This window comes from Procambarus clarkii, chromosome 17 (genome assembly GCF_040958095.1).
Source record: "Procambarus clarkii isolate CNS0578487 chromosome 17, FALCON_Pclarkii_2.0, whole genome shotgun sequence".
Lineage (NCBI taxonomy): Eukaryota > Metazoa > Arthropoda > Malacostraca > Decapoda > Cambaridae > Procambarus > Procambarus clarkii.
Window position 1 is genome coordinate 4,265,535 of NC_091166.1, and position 25,672 is coordinate 4,291,206.

At 40.3% G+C, this 25,672-nt stretch overlaps 1 long non-coding RNA gene across 1 annotated transcript; it reads right to left on the reverse strand.

Annotated features, from left to right (window-relative positions):
- Positions 1-1,828: 1,828 nt before the first annotated feature.
- LOC138365727 (uncharacterized) lies at positions 1,829-17,163 on the reverse strand. Its single transcript, XR_011228958.1, has 3 exons — positions 17,021-17,163; positions 6,784-6,900; positions 1,829-2,095 (listed from the first exon to the last, which is right to left on the reverse strand). It is a non-coding gene; the product is annotated as an uncharacterized lncRNA (long non-coding RNA).
- Between the last annotated feature and the right edge of the window lie 8,509 nt (positions 17,164-25,672).

Consider the following 25,672-nt stretch of genomic DNA (forward strand, 5'->3'; position numbering starts at 1 on the left):
ATCATCATTACCTAGTCTCAAAACTTTACATTTATCAGCATTAAACTGCATCTGTCAATCTTTTGACCATTTCAAAACCCTATTTAGATCAACTTGAAGTGATAGTGAGTCTTCTTCCGTGTTAATTTCCCTGCCTATTTTTGTATCATCTGCAAATTTGCAAATGTTGCTACTCAACATAAGAACACAAGAACACAAGAACAAAGGCAACTGCAGAAGGCCCACCGGCCCATACGAGGCAGCTCCTACCTACAACCACCCAATTAATTTGCCAGTTCCTTTACGACTTGGGACTTAAATCCATTTACACTTTGGGGTTCTGAGTCTTTTAGTTTGTCAATGCTCTTCCTGATTGTGTCGCGTGTAATTGGTATTTCTCTTAATTCATTCTCCTTACCTCCGACAAACATTTGTGTTGGTGATGGGATGTCATTCAAGCTTTCTAGTGTGAACACTGATGTTAGGTATTCATTGAGAGTGTTTGCCGCCCTTTTATCATACAACTTAAAATTGTTAGTCTCATCTTTTATGGGTCCTACGGAGTCAGTTCTCTGTTTGGGTTTTACTTCGTATATATTTGCCCGAAACGCTATGCGTATTAGTGGCTTTAGGTATTGTATTTTAAATTTTAAAATTTTGCCCCGAGGTGCGAGTTTATTGGGAGTACTTAGCTGTATCATTAGCAAGGTAATTAACTATAGTTTGCTGTCCTCCGTCCTTTAACAAATCCATTGACCCCTCCCCTAACCTGCCTATTTTGTGCAATAGTCGGTTTAGGATGATCCTTTCAAGCATCTTCCAAGTGCATAACATGAGACTGATAGGTCTATAATTGCCAGGGTCATTGGGTTTCGGTATTGGGACCATTATTGCATGTTTCCATTGTGTGGGCAACACTCCACATAGGAATGACTTGTTAAACAGGTGTAGTAGTGGATTGCCAGACACTTCACACAGTGCATTGAGTATGTCGTAGGTGACGCCATCTTCACCAGGTGCTGTACTTTTACCCTTTTCATAGCCCCCTTTACTTCCTTGGCTGTAATTGGTTCCCCATACTCGTCATCACTAGATTGTGCTCTTGTTATCCTAATCCTTCTGTCATTATGTCGGAGGAGCTGTTCCCTGCTTACTTCTGCAGGGAGGGAGGAGGATGATGCTGCATCACTCCACTTGTGAATTAGTTCTTCAGCCTTACCCTGGGGGTCGTTGTGAGCCGCAGGCCGGGCTCTGCTCCCCTTAGCTACCTTAATTTTTGCCCACACTTGTCTTGCAGACGTTTCTCTTCCAATAGAGCTAGTGAACTCTAGTCATTGTCTGTCCCTTTGTAACTCATCTGCAATGTATGTACCTTTACCTGACTAAAAAATCTAATCTAAATCTATATCTAATCTATATGCTTAGATATATGCAAATGAGAGAGTAATAGAGCGAAACCTTTAAAATACTGAACAATTTGGAGGATATTGATTCATACAATTTCTTCAAAAGGTCAGATGTAACACGAACAAGGAGCAAAGATTTCAAGCTCAACAAGCCACAGTGTAGGAGTGACAACAAATGCTTTTTAACCCATACGATTATGATCATGGCAATAAGGTTTCTAAAACAGTAGGCATTCTTCCAAAGTCAGACACTGTACTATGTTCCTCGCCCTAACCTAGTCACTCAGTATTATTCACTCATTTATCTATGTCTTGTCTATTTATGTCTTAAAGGTTACAAGACGTACATTAGTCAATACAATTAGTGCTTAAAATGTTAAGGATCTCTTGTGAAACACGGGTATTAATAAAAAAAAATTATTATGTAAAATAAATAAAAAAGGCCCAAGGGCCATGAAGTAACAAGAATGCAAGGCTGTCACAAGCTGGCATAAGTAGAGAAGACGGAAGATTCTTCATATTAAAAGACCCTGCTTCTCCAAGATGGCAGTCACACCCTGCTTGCCCTGGACAATCACCATATGGAGAAGGACTGTGTACTGTGAAGGGAAGTCCACAAATGCAATGCCAGCATGAGTCAGTCTTGAAGGGTAAACGATGATGGCACCCTCACAGTAACACAAAAGCCGAGCAAGCCCAGTGAGGAAGACCTGTTGATGGGAAGGAGGAGAATCATTAGTCACAACAAAATCCACATAGAAACAAAGGAGAGAAAAAAAATAAAGTGGATGTCTTTTTTTTGTATAGACATAATAAATATTGCCATTTGGCTATGTATTTATATGATATATAATAGAATACAGCATAAAACAAAATAAGAGGGGTGATAGGAGAAGAAAAGATTAGTGTTCAGTGAGAATCCACAAGGTCTTCTCTGAATACTCTTTATTTTCTTCAAGGCTGTGGGTCCCTACAATTGCACCAGAGGTGGTACACACCCCTATTATTATTTAAACAGGTGAGTAAAAATAGGTGAGTACACACACGGTGTTAGCAAACTTAGCCTCCAAACACACACACACACATGGTATCAGCAAGCTTAGCCTCCAAACACACACACACATGGTATCAGCAAGCTTAGCCTCCAAATACACACATGGTATCAGCAAGCTTAGCCTCCAAATACACACATGGTATCAGCAAGCTTAGCCTCTAAACACACACACACAAATGGTATCAGCAAGCTTAGCCTCCAAATACACACACACACATGGTATCAGCAAGCTTAGCCTCTAAACACACACACATGGTATCAGCAAGCTTAGCCTCCAAACACACACACACACACACATGGTATCAGCAAGCTTATCCTCCAAACACACACACACACATGGTATCAGCAAGCTTAGCCTCCAAACACACACACACACATGGTATCAGCAAGCTTAGCCTCCAAATACACACATGGTATCATCAAGCTTAGCCTCTAAACACACACACACACACACAAACGGTATCAGCAAGCTTAGCCTCCAAACACACACACACACACACACACACATACATGGTATCAGCAAGCTTAGCCTCCAAACACAGACACACACGGTATCAGCAAGCTTAGCCTCCAAACACACACACACACACACACACACACACACATGGTATCAGCAAGCTTAGCCTCCAAACACACACACACATGGTATCAGCAAGCTTAGCCTCCAAACACACACACACATGGTATCAGCAAGCTTAGCCTCCAAACACACACACACATGGTATCAGCAAGCTTAGCCTCCAAACACACACACACACACACACATGGTATCAGCAAGCTTAGCCTCCAAACACACACACACATGGTATCAGCAAGCTTAGCCTCCAAACACACACACACAGAAAATGGGGACATTGAAACAGTTGATAAACTTGATTTCAAGGGAAAGAGAGGTCACTATGGGGAACTTCAAATTTTTTTTAATAAGTAATTAGGCAGACTTGTTGCTAGACAGGGAAGTAAATTAAATGTATGCCAAATTTTGCAAAATTTACAATGAAGGCACACAAACATTCATACCAAAACAGAGATGCAGGGCCAGAAAACAGGATTGGTTCAACAGAAATTGAGAGAGGGCCACAGACCAAAAGACACAAAAATGGAATGAAAGACATTGAAAAACTACAAGCAGATGTCAACAAAGTTTTCGATTGGGCAGCAGAAAATAACATGTTGTTTAACAGTGATAAATTTCAGGTATGGCAAAAATGAGGATCTGAAACATAATACAGGGTACAAAACACAATCGAATCTTCCCATAGTAGAAAAACAGCATGTCAAGGATTTGGGAATAATGATGTCCGACGATCTAATGTTTAGGGAGCATAACCAAGCAAATATTGCGTCAGCCAGAAAAATGATCGGATGGATTATGAGAACTTTCAAATCCAGGGATCCCATCACAATGGTTGTACTCTTCAAGTCACTTATGTTGTCCCGTCTCGAGTACTGCTCAGTATTCACTTCCCCCTTCAGAGCAGGAGAGATTGCTGAAATAGAGGGAATACAGAGAACATATACGGCACGCATAGACGAGATAAAACACCTAAATTATTGGGATCGTCTCAAAGCTCTCCAAATGTACTCTCTAGAAAGGAGACGAGAGAGATACCAAATAATATACACATGGAAGATACTGGAGGGCCAGGTCCCAAATCTACACAGTAAAATAACAACGTACTGGAGTGAACGATATGGAAAAAAATGCAAGATTGAACCAGTGAAGAGCAGAGGTGCCACAGGCACAATCAGAGAGCACTGTATAAACATCAGAGGTCCGCGGTTGTTCAACGTCCTCCCAGCGACTATAAGAAATATTGCCAGAACAACCGTGGACATCTTCAGGAGAAAACTGGACTGTTTTCTAAGAGAAGTTCCGGATCAGCCGGGCTGTGGTGGGTATGTGGCCCTGCGGGCCGCTCCAAGCAACAGCCTGGTGGACCAAACTCTCACAAGTCGAGCATGGCCTCGGGCCGGGCTTGGGGAGTAGAAGAGCAGAACCCCATCAAGCAGGTATCAACATAGAAAGAAGCCAAACCCCCAATCATACCAGCGATACAAAGATGCGAGAAACAACTATACAGCAGTAAGGGGAGAGGCAGAAAGAAATTTTTAAAAAGGGATAATGGATAAATGTAAAACAGAACTGGGCCTATTCTACAAATTCATAAACAACAAATTGCAGGTAAAGGATAATATCCAGAGGTTGAAAATAGGAAACAGATTCACAGAAAATGATAATGCAATGTGTGAAACATTAAACCAAAAGTTCCAAAGTGTGTTTATACAAAATGAAATCTTAAGAGAACCAGACACAATAAGAATTTCTGAGAACATCATAGAGCGTATAGAGGTGTCTAGAGATGAAGTGGAAAATATGCTAAAGGAGCTAAGTAAGAACAAAGCAGTTGGTCCAGATGGAGTTTCACCATGGGTTCTGAGAGAATGTGCATCTGAGCTCAGCCTTCTACTTCACCTGATCTTTCAGGCATCCCTGTGTACAGGAGTCATAGCAAACATGTGGAAAAAGGCTAACATAGTTCCAATCTACAAAAGTGGCAACAGGGAAGACCCCACCTCTCTCAGTTATAGACCTGAATCATTGACAAGTGTAACAGTGAAAAGATTGAAAAAAAAATAATAATAAAAACTAAATGGGTAGAACACCTGGAGAGAAATTATATAATATCACACAGACAGTATTGTTTTCTATCTGGAAGATCCTGTGTATCAAATTTACTCAGTTTCTATGATTGAGCCACAGAGATTTTAAAGGAAAAAGGTAGTTGGGTCGACTGCATCTATCTAGACATAAAAAAGGCTTTCGACAGAGTTCCACATAAGAGGTTGTTCTGGAAACTAGAAAATTTTGGATGGGTGACAGGTAAGCTTCTAACATGGATGAAAAATTTTCTGACTGATAGAAAAATGAGGGCAGTAATCAGAGGCAATCGGACTGGAGAAGTGTCACAAGTGGAGTACCACAGTACATGCACCAGAAATGTTCATTGTCTACATAAATGATCTACCAGTTGGAATACAGAATTATATAAACATGTTTGCTGATGATGCTAAGATAATGGGATGGATAAGAAATTTAGATGATTGTCATGCCCTTCAAGAAGACCTGGACAAAATAAGTATATGGAGCACCACTTGGCAAATGAAATTTAATGTGAATAAATGCCATGTTATGGAATGTGGAATAGAACATAGATCCCACACAACCTACAAATTATGTGAGAAATCTTTATATAATTCTGATTAAAGAAAGAGGTCTAGGGTTTGATTCTAGATAGAAAACTATCACTTGAGGCCCACATAAAGAACGTTGTGTGAGGAGCCTATGCCACGCTTTCTAACTTCAGAATTTCGTTTAAATACATGGATGGCGAAATACTAAAGAAATTGTTCACGAGTTTTGTTCGGCCAAGGCTAGAATATGCAGCGGTTGTGTGGTGCCCATATCTTAAGAAGCACATCAACAAACTGGAAAAGGTGCAAAGACATGCTACTAAGTGGCTCCCAGAACTAAAGGGCAAGAGCTATGTGGAGAGGTCAGAGGCATTATATATGCCAAAACTAGAAGACAACAAAAAGAGGTGATAAAATCACTATGTACAAAATAGTAACAGGAATTGATAAAATCGATAGGGAAGATTTCCCGAGACCTGGAACTTCAAGAACAAAAGGTCATAGATTTAAACTAACTAAACAAAGATGCCAAAGAAATATATAAAAATTTCCTTTCGCATACAGAGTGGTACACGGTTGGAACAAGTTAAGTGAGAAGGTGGTGGCGGCCAAGACCGTCAGTAGTTTCAAAGCATTATGTGACAAAGAGTGCTGGGTAGACGGGACACCACGAGCGTAGCTCTAATCCTGTAACTACACTTAGGTAATTACATTTGGTGTCAGCAAGCTTACCGTCGAAACACACACAAACAGCCTGCCTATTATTCAAGGCCTTCTCTGAGTACTCTCTATTTTCTTCTCTGAGGCTATGGGTCCCTAATCTTGCACCAGAGGTGGTACAACTTTTAAGTTTTTAACTACTGCACTGAGCACCTGATTTTGGCAAAGACTTCTTAGTGCAATTGTCAAGGACATAGTTCTGGTATTTTTTTGTTTATAAATATTCAGGTATAGTTAATATCAAAATGTTTCAAAACTCAACAATTTATATTTCACAACAAAAAAAGTAATGAAAACATTACAAAACATTAAAATATAGCCTAATTAATTTTTTAATAAAATAGCACAACTCTCAGAATGTCTAAAGGTGCTTTGAGCAATGAAGTAGTTAATTTTATATATAATATTATATATATAATATATATTTACCTGTGAATACTGCTTAGCAAAAATTTGATCTCTGTGAAAATTGGTCTCGTCATTGCTAGGAGATATTTTAAGACCATGATTTGCTGTGGATGGCACTGTAGTCTTCAAGTCATCAATCTAAAAATAGAGGTAATCTTTTAAAATGTAAATTTTGTATAAAAAAAATGCAAAAATAAATTGCAAGAATAATATGAAGTTATTATACAATTTTTTTTTAATTATTTAAATATTTGTGAGACATTATTAAGAAATGTATGAAGTACAGATTCTCTAAGACCTGATATGTATCTGCTTATGTTCCACCACATTACATTCAGGGCTGAAGAGAAAACACAGCCAGTAAGGTAATGATCACTTAGGATGGACTGGGATGCTACATGTAGGTGGGGGCTAAGCTGCGTGAGGCTAGGATGCCCAGCCTGCCTTGTCTAGGCTGGGCTGGGCTAGGCAACACTAGGAAGGAGTCAACAAATCTCTGGAGTGCCTTACTTTTCCTGATATCCTTAAAGAAGCAAGAATGATGCCATTTTATAAAGGAGGCAAGACAGCAGACATAAACAATTAAAGAAAAATATCAAATCTACTTATACTTTCAAAAATATTTGATTTTTTTTTTACAAACATCTCTTCCTACTTTGTAAAATTCAACATGAATACAAACACACACACACATCCCTAGGAAGCAGCCCATAGCAGCTGTCTAACTCCCAGGTACTTATTTACTGTTAGGTGAACCAGATATAGAGAATAACCACAAAATGCTATCTTTATAAGAACTATCTTGTAAAGCCACTAGTACACGCAGCATTTCAGGCAGGATATATAAAATATTATATATATATATATATATATATATATATATATATATATATATATATATATATATATATATATATATAATATATATATATATATATGAATACATACATACGGGACAAAGAGCCAGAGCTCAACCACCGCAAGCACAACTAGGTGAGTACACACACACACACACACACACATTATATATATATATATATATATATATATATATATATATATATATATATATATATATATATATATATATATATATATATATATATATATATATAAGCGCGAACAAGCCTGAATGGTCCCCAGGACATATGCAACTGAAAACTCACACCCCAGAAGTGACTCGAACCCATACTCCCAGAAGCAACGCATCTGGTATGTACAAGACGCCTTAATCCACTTGACCATCACGACCGGACATAATGAGGTGATAGCCGAGGCTATTTGAACCACCCCACCGCCGGCACTCGGATAGTTATCTTGGGCATAGCATTTTACCAAATCACCTCATTCTTTGGGGCAACACGTGAGGAACACAAATGCGAACAAGCCTGAATGGTCCCCAGGACATATGCAACTGAAAACTCACACCCCAGAAGTGACTCGAACCCATACTCCCAGAAGCAACGCATCTGGTATGTACAAGACGCCTTAATCCACTTGACCATCACGACCGGACATAATGAGGTGATAGCCGAGGCTATTTGAACCACCCCACCGCCGGCACTCGGATAGTTATCTTGGGCATAGCATTTTACCAAATCACCTCATTCTTTGGGGCAACACGTGAGGAACACAAATGCGAACAAGCCTGAATGGTCCCCAGGACATATGCAACTGAAAACTCACACCCCAGAAGTGACTCGAACCCATACTCCCAGAAGCAACGCATCTGGTATGTACAAGACGCCTTAATCCACTTGACCATCACGACCGGACATAATGAGGTGATAGCCGAGGCTATTTGAACCACCCCACCGCCGGCACTCGGATAGTTATCTTGGGCATAGCATTTTACCAAATCACCTCATTCTTTGGGGCAACACGTGAGGAACACAAATGCGAACAAGCCTGAATGGTCCCCAGGACATATGCAACTGAAAATCCACTTGACCATCACGACCGGACAAAATGAGGTGATAGCCGAGGCTATTTGAACCACCCCACCGCCGGCACTCGGATAGTTATCTTGGGCATAGCATTATATCAAATCACCTCATTCTTAGGGGCACACGTGAGGAACACATTTTATATTTATATATACCCCAGAAGTGACTCGAACCCATACTCCCAGAAGCAACGCATCTGGTATGTACAAGACGCCTTAATCCACTTGACCATCACGACCGGACATAATGAGGTGATAGCCGAGGCTATTTGAACCACCCCACCGCCGGCACTCGGATAGTTATCTTGGGCATAGCATTTTACCAATAGCATTTTACCATAGCATTTTATATATATATAACTGAAAACTCACACCCCAGAAGTGACTCGAACCCATACTCCCAGAAGCAACGCAACTGGTATGTACAAGACGCCTTAATCCACTTGACCATCACGACCGGACAAAATGAGGTGATAGCCGAGGCTATTTGAACCACCCCACCGCCGGCACTCGGATAGTTATCTTGGGCATAGCATTATATCAAATCACCTCATTCTTAGGGGCACACGTGAGGAACACAAATGCGAACAAGCCAGAATGGTCCCCTGGACAATATGCAACTGAAAACTCACACCCCAGAAGTGACTCGAACCCATACTCCCAGAAGCAACGCAACTGGTATGTACAAGACGCCTTAATCCACTTGACCATCACGACCGGACAAAATGAGGTGATAGCCGAGGCTATTTGAACCACCCCACCGCCGGCACTCGGATAGTTATCTTGGGCATAGCATTTTACCAAATCACCTCATTCTTAGGGGCACACGTGAGGAACACAAATGCGAACAAGCCAGAATGGTCCCCTGGACAATATGCAACTGAAAACTCACACCCCAGAAGTGACTCGAACCCATACTCCCAGAAGCAACGCAACTGGTATGTACAAGACGCCTTAATCCACTTGACCATCACGACCGGACAAAATGAGGTGATAGCCGAGGCTATTTGAACCACCCCACCGCCGGCACTCGGATAGTTATCTTGGGCATAGCATTTTACCAAATCACCTCATTCTTAGGGGCACACGTGAGGAACACAAATGCGAACAAGCCAGAATGGTCCCCTGGACAATATGCAACTGAAAACTCACACCCCAGAAGTGACTCGAACCCATACTCCCAGAAGCAACGCAACTGGTATGTACAAGACGCCTTAATCCACTTGACCATCACGACCGGACAAAATGAGGTGATAGCCGAGGCTATTTGAACCACCCCACCAATATATATATATATATATATATATATATATATATATATATATATATATATATATATATATATATATATATATATATATATATATATATATATATATATATTAGTATATTTTGGTAGCAGTCTTTCCTGTAGACATATATTATTAAATATGACCGAAAAAGTAAGATTAATAATTCTAACACGAATTTTCTCAATCTTTCGTACATTACGCTTCACTGTTGGAGGTAAATCAAAAATCACTTCTCCAAAATTCATTTTTATTTCTAGTCTGACGCGACACGGGCGCGTTTCGTAAAACTTATTACATTTTCAAAGACTTCACAAATACACAACTGATTAGAACTTGCGTTTCCCTGATTTTATATCTACATTTGAGTGAGGTGGGAAGGGTGATGTGGCATTAACACAAGACAGAACACTAGGGGATATTAATAGGGTATTAAAAGTATCAACACAAGACAGAACAGAAACAATGGGTATTGAATAGAAGTGTTTGTAGAAAGCCTATTGGTCCATATTTCTTGATGCTTCTATATTGGAGCGGAGTCTTGAGGTGGGTAGAATATAGTTGTGCAATAATTGGCTGTTGATTGCTGGTGTTGACTTCTTGATGTGTAGTGCCTCGCAAACGTCAAGCCGCCTGCTATCGCTGTATCTATCGATGATTTCTGTGTTGTTTACTAGGATTTCTCTGGCGATGGTTTGGTTATGGGAAGAGATTATATGTTCCTTAATGGAGCCCTGTTGCTTATGCATCGTTAAACGCCTAGAAAGAGATGTTGTTGTCTTGCCTATATACTGGGTTTTTTGGAGCTTACAGTCCCCAAGTGGGCATTTGAAGGCATAGACGACGTTAGTCTCTTTTAAAGCGTTCTGTTTTGTGTCTGGAGAGTTTCTCATGAGTAGGCTGGCCGTTTTTCTGGTTTTATAGTAGATCGTCAGTTGTATCCTCTGATTTTTGTCTGTAGGGATAACGTTTCTATTAACAATATCTTTCAGGACCCTTTCCTCCGTTTTATGAGCTGTGGAAAAGAAGTTCCTGTAAAATAGTCTAATAGGGGGTATAGGTGTTGTGTTAGTTGTCTCTTCGGAGGTTGCATGGCTTTTCACTTTCCTTCTTATGATGTCTTCGATGAAACCATTGGAGAAGCCGTTATTGACTAGGACCTGCCTTACCCTACAGAGTTCTTCGTCGACTTGCTTCCATTCTGAGCTGTGGCTGAGAGCACGGTCGACGTATGCGTTAACAACACTCCTCTTGTACCTGTCAGGGCAGTCGCTGTTGGCATTTAGGCACATTCCTATGTTAGTTTCCTTTGTGTAGACTGCAGTGTGGAAACCTCCGCCCTTTTCCATGACTGTTACATCTAGAAAAGGCAGCTTCCCATCCTTTTCCGTCTCGTAAGTGAAACGCAGCACGGAACTCTGCTCAAATGCCTCCTTCAGCTCCTGCAGATGTCTGACATCAGGTACCTGTGTAAAAATGTCGTCAACATACCTGCAGTATATGGCCGGTTTCAAGTTCATGTCGACTAAGACTTTTTGCTCGATGGTACCCATGTAGAAGTTTGCAAACAGGACACCTAGGGGAGAACCCATGGCGACCCCATCTACTTGCTTATACATGTGCCCATCCGGGCTCAAGAAGGGTGCCTCTTTAGTACAAGCTTGTAGTAGTTTCCTCAGAATACTTTCTGGCATGTCAAGAGGAGTACAGGCTGGATCACGATACACTCTGTCGGCTATCATTCCGATTGTCTCGTCCACAGGTACGTTGGTAAACAGCGATTCTACGTCCAACGAGGCTCTTATCCCTGTGGCCCGTGCGCCCCGCAGTAAGTCCACAAATTCCTTTGGAGACTTCAGGCTGAAGGCGCAAGGAACATAAGGAGTCAGCAGGCCGTTGAGTCGCTTCGCCAGTCTGTACGTGGGTGTGGGTATCTGGCTAATGATTGGCCGAAGTGGGTTTCCAGGCTTGTGCGTCTTGACATTTCCATACGCATATCCAGGTTTATATTCCCCAATGATCTTTGGCAGGTGGAGTCCGGATTTCTTGGCGTTCACAGTTTCGATCAGTTTGTTGACCTTTGCTTTTAATTCGGCTGTAGTGTCCTTCGTTACCCTTTGGAACTTAGTTTGGTCAGAGAGTATGATGTTCATTTTCGTCAGATATTCGTCTTTTTTAAGAATGACATATATTGGCGACTTGTCACCTCTCCTGACAACTATCTCCTTGTTCTCACGAAGGCTTTTAGCTGCCGCTTTAAGCTCGGGGGACAGTATGGTGCTTCTGTAGTTGCCTCGATTCTTTCCTCCTTCTGCAATAAGTTCTGCTTGTAAGGTATCTTTGGTATCCCTACAGACAAAAATCAGAGGATACAACTGACGATTTACTATAAAACCAGAAAAACGGCCAGCCTACTCATGAGAAACTCTCCAGACACAAAACAGAACGCTTTAAAAGAGACTAACGTCGTCTATGCCTTCAAATGCCCACTTGGGGACTGTAAGCTCCAAAAAACCCAGTATATAGGCAAGACAACAACATCTCTTTCTAGGCGTTTAACGATGCATAAGCAACAGGGCTCCATTAAGGAACATATAATCTCTTCCCATAACCAAACCATCGCCAGAGAAATCCTAGTAAACAACACAGAAATCATCGATAGATACAGCGATAGCAGGCGGCTTGACGTTTGCGAGGCACTACACATCAAGAAGTCAACACCAGCAATCAACAGCCAATTATTGCACAACTATATTCTACCCACCTCAAGACTCCGCTCCAATATAGAAGCATCAAGAAATATGGACCAATAGGCTTTCTACAAACACTTCTATTCAATACCCATTGTTTCTGTTCTGTCTTGTGTTGATACTTTTAATACCCTATTAATATCCCCTAGTGTTCTGTCTTGTGTTAATGCCACATCACCCTTCCCACCTCACTCAAATGTAGATATAAAATCAGGGAAACGCAAGTTCTAATCAGTTGTGTATTTGTGAAGTCTTTGAAAATGTAATAAGTTTTACGAAACGCGCCCGTGTCGCGTCAGACTAGAAATAAAAATGAATTTTGGAGAAGTGATTTTTGATTTACCTCCAACAGTGAAGCGTAATGTACGAAAGATTGAGAAAATTCGTGTTAGAATTATTAATCTTACTTTTTCGGTCATATTTAATAATATATGTCTACAGGAAAGACTGCTACCAAAATATACTAATGTTAAAGTGCACGACCCAGCAGCAAGGAATCAAGCCTTCACGATTAAATATCGCCAGGATCTGATTCGTGATCAGATATACAAGGCAGAGAATGAAATCAAAGACAACAAAACGCAACTACTTCATGCTACAAACGAGTGGAGAAATAGCAACATCGACCATAGTATCCGTACCCGCATTGAACAACACCTCGACATCCTCACAGACCAACATCACCTCAGCACTGAAACAAGGATTATCAAGAAACTAACAACATTATATGGAGGACCTATGGCAATTCCACGACCAAGAGATGGCTTCCTGAACCTTGCAGGAATTAACCTCACTGAGGACCAAGTCACTCTCCTAAATCTGGGCATAAACTGTCATGTTATGTCCAGACCGAGTGAAATGGCCCGGAAAGTAGAGTTGGAAATTCTGTTGGACGACATATTCGACCTCGAGACACAAAAGAAGGTCACTACCAAAGATACCTTACAAGCAGAACTTATTGCAGAAGGAGGAAAGAATCGAGGCAACTACAGAAGCACCATACTGTCCCCCGAGCTTAAAGCGGCAGCTAAAAGCCTTCGTGAGAACAAGGAGATAGTTGTCAGGAGAGGTGACAAGTCGCCAATATATGTCATTCTTAAAAAAGACGAATATCTGGCGAAAATGAACATCATACTCTCTGACCAAACTAAGTTCCAAAGGGTAACGAAGGACACTACAGCCGAATTAAAAGCAAAGGTCAACAAACTGATCGAAACTGTGAACGCCAAGAAATCCGGACTCCACCTGCCAAAGATCATTGGGGAATATAAACCTGGATATGCGTATGGAAATGTCAAGACGCACAAGCCTGGAAACCCACTTCGGCCAATCATTAGCCAGATACCCACACCCACGTACAGACTGGCGAAGCGACTCAACGGCCTGCTGACTCCTTATGTTCCTTGCGCCTTCAGCCTGAAGTCTCCAAAGGAATTTGTGGACTTACTGCGGGGCACACGGGCCACAGGGATAAGAGCCTCGTTGGACGTAGAATCGCTGTTTACCAACGTACCTGTGGACGAGACAATCGGAATGATAGCCGACAGAGTGTATCGTGATCCAGCCTGTACTCCTCTTGACATGCCAGAAAGTATTCTGAGGAAACTACTCCAAGCTTGTACTAAAGAGGCACCCTTCTTGAGCCCGGATGGGCACATGTATAAGCAAGTAGATGGGGTCGCCATGGGTTCTCCCCTAGGTGTCCTGTTTGCAAACTTCTACATGGGTACCATCGAGCAAAAAGTCTTAGTCGACATGAACTTGAAACCGGCCATATACTGCAGGTATGTTGACGATATTTTTACACAGGTACCTGATGTCAGACATCTGCAGGAGCTGAAGGAGGCATTTGAGCAGAGTTCCGTGCTGCGTTTCACTTACGAGACGGAAAAGGATGGGAAGCTGCCTTTTCTAGATGTAACAGTCATGGAAAAGGGCGGAGGTTTCCACACTGCAGTCTACACAAAGGAAACAAACATAGGAATGTGCCTAAATGCCAACAGCGACTGCCCTGACAGGTACAAGAGGAGTGTTGTTAACGCATACGTCGACCGTGCTCTCAGCCACAGCTCAGAATGGAAGCAAGTCGACGAAGAACTCTGTAGGGTAAGGCAGGTCCTAGTCAATAACGGCTTCTCCAATGGTTTCATCGAAGACATCATAAGAAGGAAAGTGAAAAGCCATGCAACCTCCGAAGAGACAACTAACACAACACCTATACCCCCTATTAGACTATTTTACAGGAACTTCTTTTCCACAGCTCATAAAACGGAGGAAAGGGTCCTGAAAGTTATTGTTAATAGAAACGTTATCCCTACAGACAAAAATCAGAGGATACAACTGACGATCTACTATAAAACCAGAAAAACGGCCAGCCTACTCATGAGAAACTCTCCAGACACAAAACAGAACGCTTTAAAAGAGACTAACGTCGTCTATGCCTTCAAATGCCCACTTGGGGACTGTAAGCTCCAAAAAACCCAGTATATAGGCAAGACAACAACATCTCTTTCTAGGCGTTTAACGATGCATAAGCAACAGGGCTCCATTAAGGAACATATAATCTCTTCCCATAACCAAACCATCGCCAGAGAAATCCTAGTAAACAACACAGAAATCATCGATAGATACAGCGATAGCAGGCGGCTTGACGTTTGCGAGGCACTACACATCAAGAAGTCAACACCATCAATCAACAGCCAATTATTGCACAACTATATTCTACCCACCTCAAGACTCCGCTCCAATATAGAAGCATCAAGAAATATGGACCAATAGGCTTTCTACAAACACTTCTATTCAATACCCATTGTTTCTGTTCTGTCTTGTGTTGATACTTTTAATACCCTATTAATATCCCCTAGTGTTCTGTCTTGTGTTAATGCCACATCACCCTTCCCACCTCACTCAAATGTAGATATAAAATCAGGGAAACGCAAGTTCTAATCAGTTGTGTATTTGTGAAGTCTTTGAAAATGTAATAAGTTTTACGAAACGCGCCCGTGTCGCGTCAGACTAGAAATAAAAATGAATTTTGGAGAAGTGATTTTTGATTTACCTCCAACAGTGAAGCGTAATGTACGAAAGATTGAGAAAATTCGTGTTAGAATTATTAATCTTACTTTTTCGGTCATATTTAATAATATATATATATATATATATATATATATATATATATATATATATATATATATATATATATATATATATATATATATATATATATATATATATATGCAATTGACGATCACAAAACACTGATCATTTTATGCGGAAAATCCACAGAGAAATATGAAATGAGGTGAACGTTTCGGCTTTGTTAAAGCCTTTGTCAACACCAGACTGACCTAACGCAACTGATCTAACTGATCCCGTGGTCAGTCTGGTGTTGACAAAGGCTTTAACAAAGCCGAAACGTTCACCTCATTTCATATTTCTCTGTGGATTTTCCGCATACATACATACATACATACATACATACATACATATATATATATATATATATATATATATATATATATATATATATATATATATATATATGGAACTCTCAACCCTATAAGTGGAGGGTTCCTACATACTCAACCAGAGGTGGTACCCTCTATATATTAATAAAAAGGCAAGGCTATGCTAAATCTTGGCAGGGATTGGCTTGGCTAAGCTGGTCAGGGCTTGGCTAGGGTAGGAAGGACTGGTCATGTTTAAAAGCAAGGCAGGGTTAGGCTAGGCAAGACTAGGTAAGAGTATACTGGGATAGGCTTGGCTACGGTAGGCTAGGAAGAGGTAAACTAGGATAAGCAAGGCTGTGCAAGCACTATGCACAGCTAGAATGAACTATGCTAAGATGGCTTAAGCTGGGCTAGGTTAGGATAAGCTGAGTCATGCAGGGCCCCGATTGACCAGTGGAGTCTAATAGTCTAATCTTCTAGCTAGTTTGCTGACCTAAGAGTGTAAATGCCTAGCCCCTAACCTGAGATATATACAAGAGTTGTTACATTCTTGTACAGCCACTAGTACGAGTAGCGTTTCGGGCAGGTCCCTGGAATACGATCCCCGCCGCGAAGAATCGTTTTTTCATCCAAGTACACATTTTACTGTTGCGGTAAACAGAGGCTACAGTTAAGGAATTGCGCCCAGTAAATCCTCCCCGGCCAGGATACGAACCCATGACATAGCGCTCGCGGAACGCCAGGCGAGTGTCCTACCACTACACCACCTGCTGCAATATTATTATAAAAGAAATATTACTTATTATAATCGTAAATACTAAATACCTGTTGTGTTGATTTAGGGGCGACGACGATCGTGGGATCGGATGCGAGCCACAGGTGGCCTACACCATGCTTTCTAAGGCGTCCCTCTCATAACAAAAACAAATCCGTGCATTCATACACAAACAGAGATCCCGTGGTTATGCGAATACTTGCAATTCTTTTACTTAAAATAATAACAATTAGATTAATAATAATTAACATAATTTTTACTCAAGATTCATAAAAATCATTAATACTATTTTAAAAAAAGATTTATAAGACATCTAAAAACAGATATACAGACTTTGTGTGATATTTATTTCAACATTATACATTAATAGAATGTTGTAACTATTATTTTTAAATATTAGGTAGTTTCCAGCTACGTATATCGCATATAAACGTTGCAAAAAGATTTTAGACTGAATTAACACATTATACATTTATGGAGTAATTAACAACAAAACAATCTTTATTTTCATTGCAGAACATATATCAGAGCATACTAGTGACTCATACATTTAAAATAGTGTGATTTTTAAACAATTCGGTTGTAAACCCGCAGAACCGCCTACCCGCCAAAGACGTAACATAAGAAATGGTATATAATTCATTATTTTAAATTACATATATAATCATTAATAATATTCGGCAGCTATCGAGGTTCTCCATAGGTAAATTCCTGTACTCTAACAAGATGCTACTTGCTGTTTAGCTGTTTAAATTCTTGGAAAATTGTAATGACCAGCGACATAAAATATAACAATGAAATAGTAGCTGGTAACTGTAGCTGAACGAAAAATTAATTCCAAATTGATTAGATGTTTTTCTAAATATAAAGATCGACCTGAAGGAATTTTATGAATTATGGACTAATTAAACAAAAAAATAGGTAATTTTACTTGAAGAACAGATACCAGAGAATAGTTAGTGAGTACATTTATATTGTATAATGGGAGAAAGCCCCTGGTAGCCGCGAATTAAAATAACCACCTACATTAATTGATAACTAGGAAATAGTACCTGGAAACTTTATCTGAACGAAAACACAATACCAATTTGTTTAGATGTTTTTCTTAATATAAAGATCAACAGTAAGGAATCTTATTCATTATGGACAAATTAACAAAAAAAAACGATAATTTTCATTGAGGACCATATATTAGAGCATACTTAGTCACTTATATATTAAAAGTATTGTGTATTTTGAACCATTGAGGTTGTAAACAAACAGAACGGCCTACCCGAAAAGTCGTAACATAAAATGTTGCATATGTTTGCTAATTTATTATTTGATAAATGATTATTATTAATTTACGACAACTATAGAGGTTTCCCATTAGTTAAATTACTGTAGTCTGACTAAATGCTACTACGAAACCTATATAAATCCTGGGAAAGTCACAATGACCAGCGACATTAAAGCATAGAGGGTTAAATAGTAACAGGCAACTGTCGGCGAACGAAAAATTCATTTCCAAATTTATTAGATGTTTTCCTAAATATAAAGATCGATAGGCTGGAATTTTCTGGATTATTGCCTAATTAAGGCAAAAATATATATATTTTTACTTGAAGAACAAATATCAGAGCATAGTCTGTGAGTTATAGAATAATAAGAGTGTGGTATTTCATTGTATAACAAGAGATAGTCCATGGAAGCGAAAATAGACGTAGTTTTACACAAAATAACGTCCAAAAACAGCCGTAGAGTCAAACGGCAAATGTTGACGTTCTTTTTAAGAGGACAGGTTGATGCATCAAGCCTATACTGACGCCTTCACTGTCGTCATCAGTCCCGTCTCTGTTTACACCACATAAATCCTAATGTTTACACCACATAAATCCTAATGTTTACACCACATAAATCCTAATGTTTACACCACATAAATCCTAATGTTTACACCACATAAATCCTAATGTTTACACCACATAAATCCTAATGTTTACACCACATAAATCGTAATGTGTACACCACATAAATCCTAATGTTTACACCACATAAATCCTAATGTTTACACCACATAAATCCTAATCTTTATACCACATAAATCCTAATGTTTACACCACATAAATCCTAATGTTTACACCACATCAATCCAAATGTTTACACCACATAAATCCTAATGTTTACACCACATTAATCCTAATGTTTACACCACATAAATCCTAATGTTTACACCACATAAATGCTAATGTTTACACCACATAAATGCTAATGTTTACACCACATAAATGCTAATGTTTACACCACATAAATCCTAATGTTTACACCACATAAATGCTAATGTTTACACCACATAAATCCTAATGTTTACACCACATAAATCCTAATGTTTACACCACATAAATCCTAATGTTTACACCACATAAATCCTAATGTTTACACCACATAAATCCTAATGTTTACACCACATAAATCCTAATGTTTACACCAAATAAATCCTAATGTTTACACCACATAAATCCTAATGTTTACACCACATAAATCCTAATGTGTACACCACATAAATCCTAATGTGTACACCACATAAATCCTAATGTTTACACCACATTAATCCTAATGTTTACTCCACATAAATCCTAATGTGTACACCACATAAATCCTAATGTTTACACCACATAAATCTTAAATAGTCACAGTTTAGCTTTTTGGAATCCTATTTAATTCTTACCAAAAACACTAACCCTCTAAAAAACAATGAAAGTAGTTAAGACGAGGGCTGTCGAGCCCAAAGTAATCAAAATATAAAATTTAAGCTATTTAAATTTGTGTATATATATATATATATATATATATATATATATATATATATATATATATATATATATATATATATATATAAATATATATATATATATATATATATATATATATATATATATATATATATATATATATATATATATATATATATATATATATATATATATACTTAGTGATAAATAAGCTAGGCCGAAGCTTATAATAAAAGTGGCAGTACCTAATTACGGCACACATTTGTATTATTATCAAAGAGTGCTAATGCGAGGTTACATTCCAGGCTGGTGAATGGTGTGCACATCAGCCGCTGCAAGTAACCCATTATAACTCCTCTAGAAAGAAGCCTGGTACTCGACACGCCGGGCCTGACTTCATCAACTACAACAGTTAAGACTCGACCAATTATTGTAATGTTATTTTGTAATTTTTGTATTGGTTTAATTTTTTTATATCGAGGGTAAATACCACATTAATTTTGGTCGTTTGGGTTGACAACCAAAACTCCAGGATAATATAAATATATATATATATATATATATATATTTATATATATATATATATATATATATATATATAAATATATATATATATATATATATATATATATATAAATATATATATATATATATATATATATATATATATATATATATATATATATATATATATATATATATATATATATATATATATATATATATATATATATATATATATATATATATATAATATATATATAACCCCCCTAAAAAACACTTCGGAGCTGATCAAGCAGGTGGGGCGGCCAACCACAGGGAAACAGCAAAATCACTCAAGTACAGGCGACTGGAAGGTCAATACCTCTTTGTTCCAATAGCGTCTGAGACGCATGGCTCCTGGGGCAAGAGTGCCTTGGGATTTCTCAAGGAATTGGGTTCCAAGCTCATTGACGTCACAAGAGACCCAAGGGCTTCCAGTTTTTTATTTCAGCGTCTCAGTGTGGCGATCCAGAGGGGGAAATGCTTGCTGCGTCCTCGGTTCCTGTCCAGAAGCGGAGGAGCTTCAAGAGATCCATAACCTTAAGGCATTTGTCTTGTATGTTTGTAACCTTTAAATACACAATAAAGGAAAAAAAAAAAAGGGAAGGGGGTGGTAGGAGAAAAGCACACAGAAACTGTATTGGAGGGGACCTACATTCCCTCCAATGCGTGATGTGTGGTTTCCTCCGAGGCTATGGGTCCCCCTTCTTCCAGCCAGAGGTGGTACTCCCTTCCCTATTATTCAAAAAAAAAATATATATATATATTAGTATATTTTGGTAGCAGTCTTTCCTGTAGACATATATTATTAAATATGACCGAAAAAGTAAGATTAATAATTCTAACACGAATTTTCTCAATCTTTCGAACATTTCTTTTCACTGTTGGAGGTAAATCAAAAATCAATTCTCCAAAATTCATTTTTATTTCAAGTCTGACGCGACACGAGCGCGTTTCGTAAAACTTATTACATTTTCAAAGACTTTAGTTCACAAATACACAACTGAATAGAACTTACGCATCTCCGATTTTATATCTACATTTGAGTGAGGTGGAAGGAGTGATGTGGCATTAACACAAGACAGAACAAGAGGTGGCATTAATAGGGTATTAATTTCATCAACACAAGACAGAACACGAAACAATGGGTATTGAATAGACGTGTTTGTAGAAAGCCTATTGGTCCATATTTCTTGATGCTTCTATATTGGAGCGAAGTCTTGAGGTGGGTAGAATATAGTTGTGCATTAATTAGCTGTTGATTGCTGGTGTTGACTTCTTGATGTGTAGTGCCTCGCAAACGTCAAGCCGCCTGCTATCGCTGTATCTATCGATGATTTCTGTGTTGTTTACTAGGATTTCTCTGGCGATGGTTTGGTTGTGGGAAGAGATTATATGTTCCTTAATAGAGCCCTGTTGCTTATGCATCGTTAAACGCCTAGAAAGAGATGTTGTTGTCTTGCCTATATACTGGGTTTTTTGGAGCTTACAGTCCCCAAGTGGGCATTTGAAGGCATAGACGACGTTGGTCTCTTTTAAAGTGTTCTGCTTTGTGTCTGGAGAGTTTCTCATGAGTAGGCTGGCCGTTTTTCTGGTTTTATAGTAAATCGTCAGTTGTATCCTCTGATTTTTGTCTGTAGGGATAACGTTTCTATTAACAATATCTTTCAGGACCCTTTCCTCCGTTTTATGAGCTGTGGAAAAGAAGTTCCTGTAAAATAGTCTAATAGGGGGTATAGGTGTTGTGTTAGTTGTCTCTTCAGAGGTTGCATGGCGTTTCACTTTCCTTCTTATGATGTCTTCGACGAAACCATTGGAGAAGCCGTTGTTGACTAGGACCTGCCTTACCCTACAGAGTTCTTCGTCGACTTGCTTCCGTTCTGAGCTGTGGCTGAGAGCACGGTCGACATATGCGTTAACAACACTCCTCTTGTACCTGTCTGGGCAGTCGCTGTTGGCATTTAGGCACATTCCTATGTTCGTTTCCTTAGTGTAGACTGCAGTGTGGAAACCTCCGCTCTTTTCCATGACTGTTACATCTAGAAAGGGCAGCTTCCCATCTTTTTCCATCTCGTAAGTGAAACGCAGCACGGAACTCTGCTCAAATGCCTCCTTCAGCTCCTGCAGATGTCTGACATCAGGTACCTGTGTAAAAATGTCGTCAACATACCTGCAGTATATGGCCGGTTTCAAGTTCATGTCGACTAAGACTTTTTGCTCGATGGTACCCATGTAGAAGTTTGCAAACAGGACACCTAGGGGAGAACCCATGGCGACCCCATCTACTTGCTTATACATGTGCCCATCCGGGCTCAAGAAGGGTGCCTCTTTAGTACAAGCTTGGAGTAGTTTCCTCAGAATATTTTCTGGTATGTCAAGAGGAGTACAGGCTGGATCACGATACACTCTGTCGGCTTTCATCCCGATTGTCTCGTCCACAGGTACGTTGGTAAACAGCGATTCTACGTCCAACGAGGCTCTTATCCCTGTGGCCCGTGTGCCCCGCAGTAAGTCAACAAATTCCTTTGGAGACTTCAGGCTGAAGGCGCAAGGAACATAAGGAGTCAGCAGGCCGTTGAGTCGCTTCGCCAGTCTGTACGTGGGTGTGGGTATCTGGCTAATGATTGGCCGAAGTGGGTTTCCAGGCTTGTGCGTCTTGACATTTCCATACGCATATCCAGGTTTATATTCCCCAATGATCTTTGGCAGGTGGAGTCCGGATTTCTCGGCGTTCACAGTTTCAAATCCGGACTCCACCTGCCAAAGATCATTGGGGAATATAAACCTGGATATGCGTATGGAAATGTCAAGACGTACAAGCCTGGAAACCCACTTCGGCCAATCATTAGCCAGATACCCACACCCACGTACAGACTGGCGAAGCGACTCAACGGCCTGCTGACTCCTTATGTTCCTTGCGCCTTCAGCCTGAAGTCTCCAAAGGAATTTGTTGACTTACTGCGGGGCACACGGGCCACAGGGATAAGAGCCTCGTTGGACGTAGAATCGCTGTTTACCAACGTACCTGTGGACGAGACAATCGAGATGATAGCCGACAGAGTGTATCGTGATCCAGCCTGTACTCCTCTTGACATACCAGAAAATATTCTGAGGAAATTATATTCTACCCACCTCAAGACTCCGCTCCAATATAGAAGCATCAAGAAATATGTACCAATAGGCTTTCTACAAACACTTCTATTCAATATTATTATAGACTGTGGGTTGGTTGGTGTTGTCGTCGTTGATCCTTCTCTACGGACAACCCAACCCACAACTCGGCAGAGTGCTTTTACTTCACTAGGAGATCACCCTTGGCGCTTCTGGCTCTTGGAGAGGGGCTCAACGTCACACGTTTAGGGGATGCGGCTCCAACACTTAGCCTCGTTGTCACGTGCACACACCCACTCGAGCCGCTGTGACTCCCCACTCTCTCCTTATGAGATATGATCTCCTCACTCCCCTATGACTTACTAGTATTACCTCCTACCCTGTCCACAGCAGTGGTTCTTGGTTCTTTCTCTCTCTCTCTCCTTCTTTACTACTTCCTGGGAAGCCTCACTAGGACAAGGGCAAACACCAGCAAATTGGGATACATTTGCTGGACAAAGCACATACACACATATAATAATAATGAATCCTATACTCTATAATATTACAATCAGGTTGCACTCCAACACCATCAGAACTCTATCACCAGCTCATCAAGTGGTATCCTATCTCCTGGTTCACCACCTGATACTATCAACCTCCTCAAGTTGATCAAGTCTACATACACTGTTGCACCATCAGCAAGATAATATATATATAGAATATCAGCATTTGAATGCAATAACATATATCAGTATAAATGTTCATTGATACACAACAATGATCAATCGATCACTGTCAGTCCTGGAACGCATACATCTGTAGGTAATCCAGCCTACGACTGTAACTCTAAACTTCAGTACAAAACACTCCTTGACATAAGAATGCAAACAGCCACTCACCTCTCACTGCGTCTTGCACGCTAATGACAACCAAACACTATCAACTCCCTACAAGTAATCCACCAGAACTTCCCTTCCACCTCTGGAAGTTCACTACCCTAATATCCTTAGGTTCTTCCGGGCTTCACTACCAGGATCCTCTGCAGCTCCTCCAGGCTGCTATCATGAAGTTTCCTTGAGCAACTACGGTGCTTCACCCTTCTGCTAGGATCCTCCACAGCTCTCTTGGCTGCTACACCACGAAGTTTCCCCGAGCAACTATGGTGCTTCTCCACCTCTACAGAAGCACGTGACACTCCTCTTCACTGCTGCTTCTCCTCACAGCTCGAGGTCCTCTGCTCCACTACCTTGGAGTCTCATCAGCTACTTCATCTGCTGGCTTCGAAGTTCTCAGCAACTTCTTCCCCAAAAGACAAACCTGCAACCCATCGACACTCCAATAAAATGTTCCCCTTTAACACAAACAAAAATAACCACACAATATGCTTGCCTCAAACCTCTATCTGTCCTCTACATACAGTGAGAGTGGACTCCCCCATTTTGGGCGGGTCCATACTCCACCTCGCCTGGCGGCGGTCCTCACTCGCTGGGAGGGTCTTCCTCCCTCAGTCGTCCGTCAGAGCTCAGAGAGGACGGACGTCGCTCCGTGTTCCTCCCTCTTCACTCTCCTATTTCAGGCCTTCTGCCTTATTAAAACATGTCTAACTTATAAACAAACATTGCTACTGTCGCTGGGCACACGACCAACTACAAGCAATCACTATGAACTGGCGTATATCGTGCTTACCACAGATTAACTGATCGAGGGCGCTTTCCCTCTGACGGCGTCTGGTCAGGGCGCTCCACACAGCCCACGAAAATGCCTCTGAGTAGCTTATTAAACTCTGCTCGTCGACCAGGACTTGATACCACAACGTTCCCAGCTCGGTTCCACAGCTGGCACGTCTACACACTTCTCTTCTCTTCGAGATATATCACTAGGGGTTCCCTTCTGACGGGAGCTCACGGAGCGCAGCTTTCCCCTGCGATGTCTGGCACTCAAGTGAGGTCAAGGTCCTCCGGAAGCGAGCCTCACGCCTCCAGCAAAATGTCCACATCTCCTAGCCAGTCATTTATTTATTTTCTTCTGCATTGCCCATAATCTCAAACTGTTATACATACCCAACCAGCCATTTTACATATGGGTTATCACCTCAATATTTGCTAGACCTTCTAATCAGGTCAGGCTTGGTGAATAACTCTCAAGGAGGGAGACTCGTTTCTCCTGCAGGCTGAGATCATAACAATATCCATTGTTTCGTGTTCTGTCTTGTGTTGATGAAATTAATATCCTATTAATACTCTTGTTCTGTCTTGTGTTGATGAAATTAATACCCTATTAATACCACATCTTGTTCTG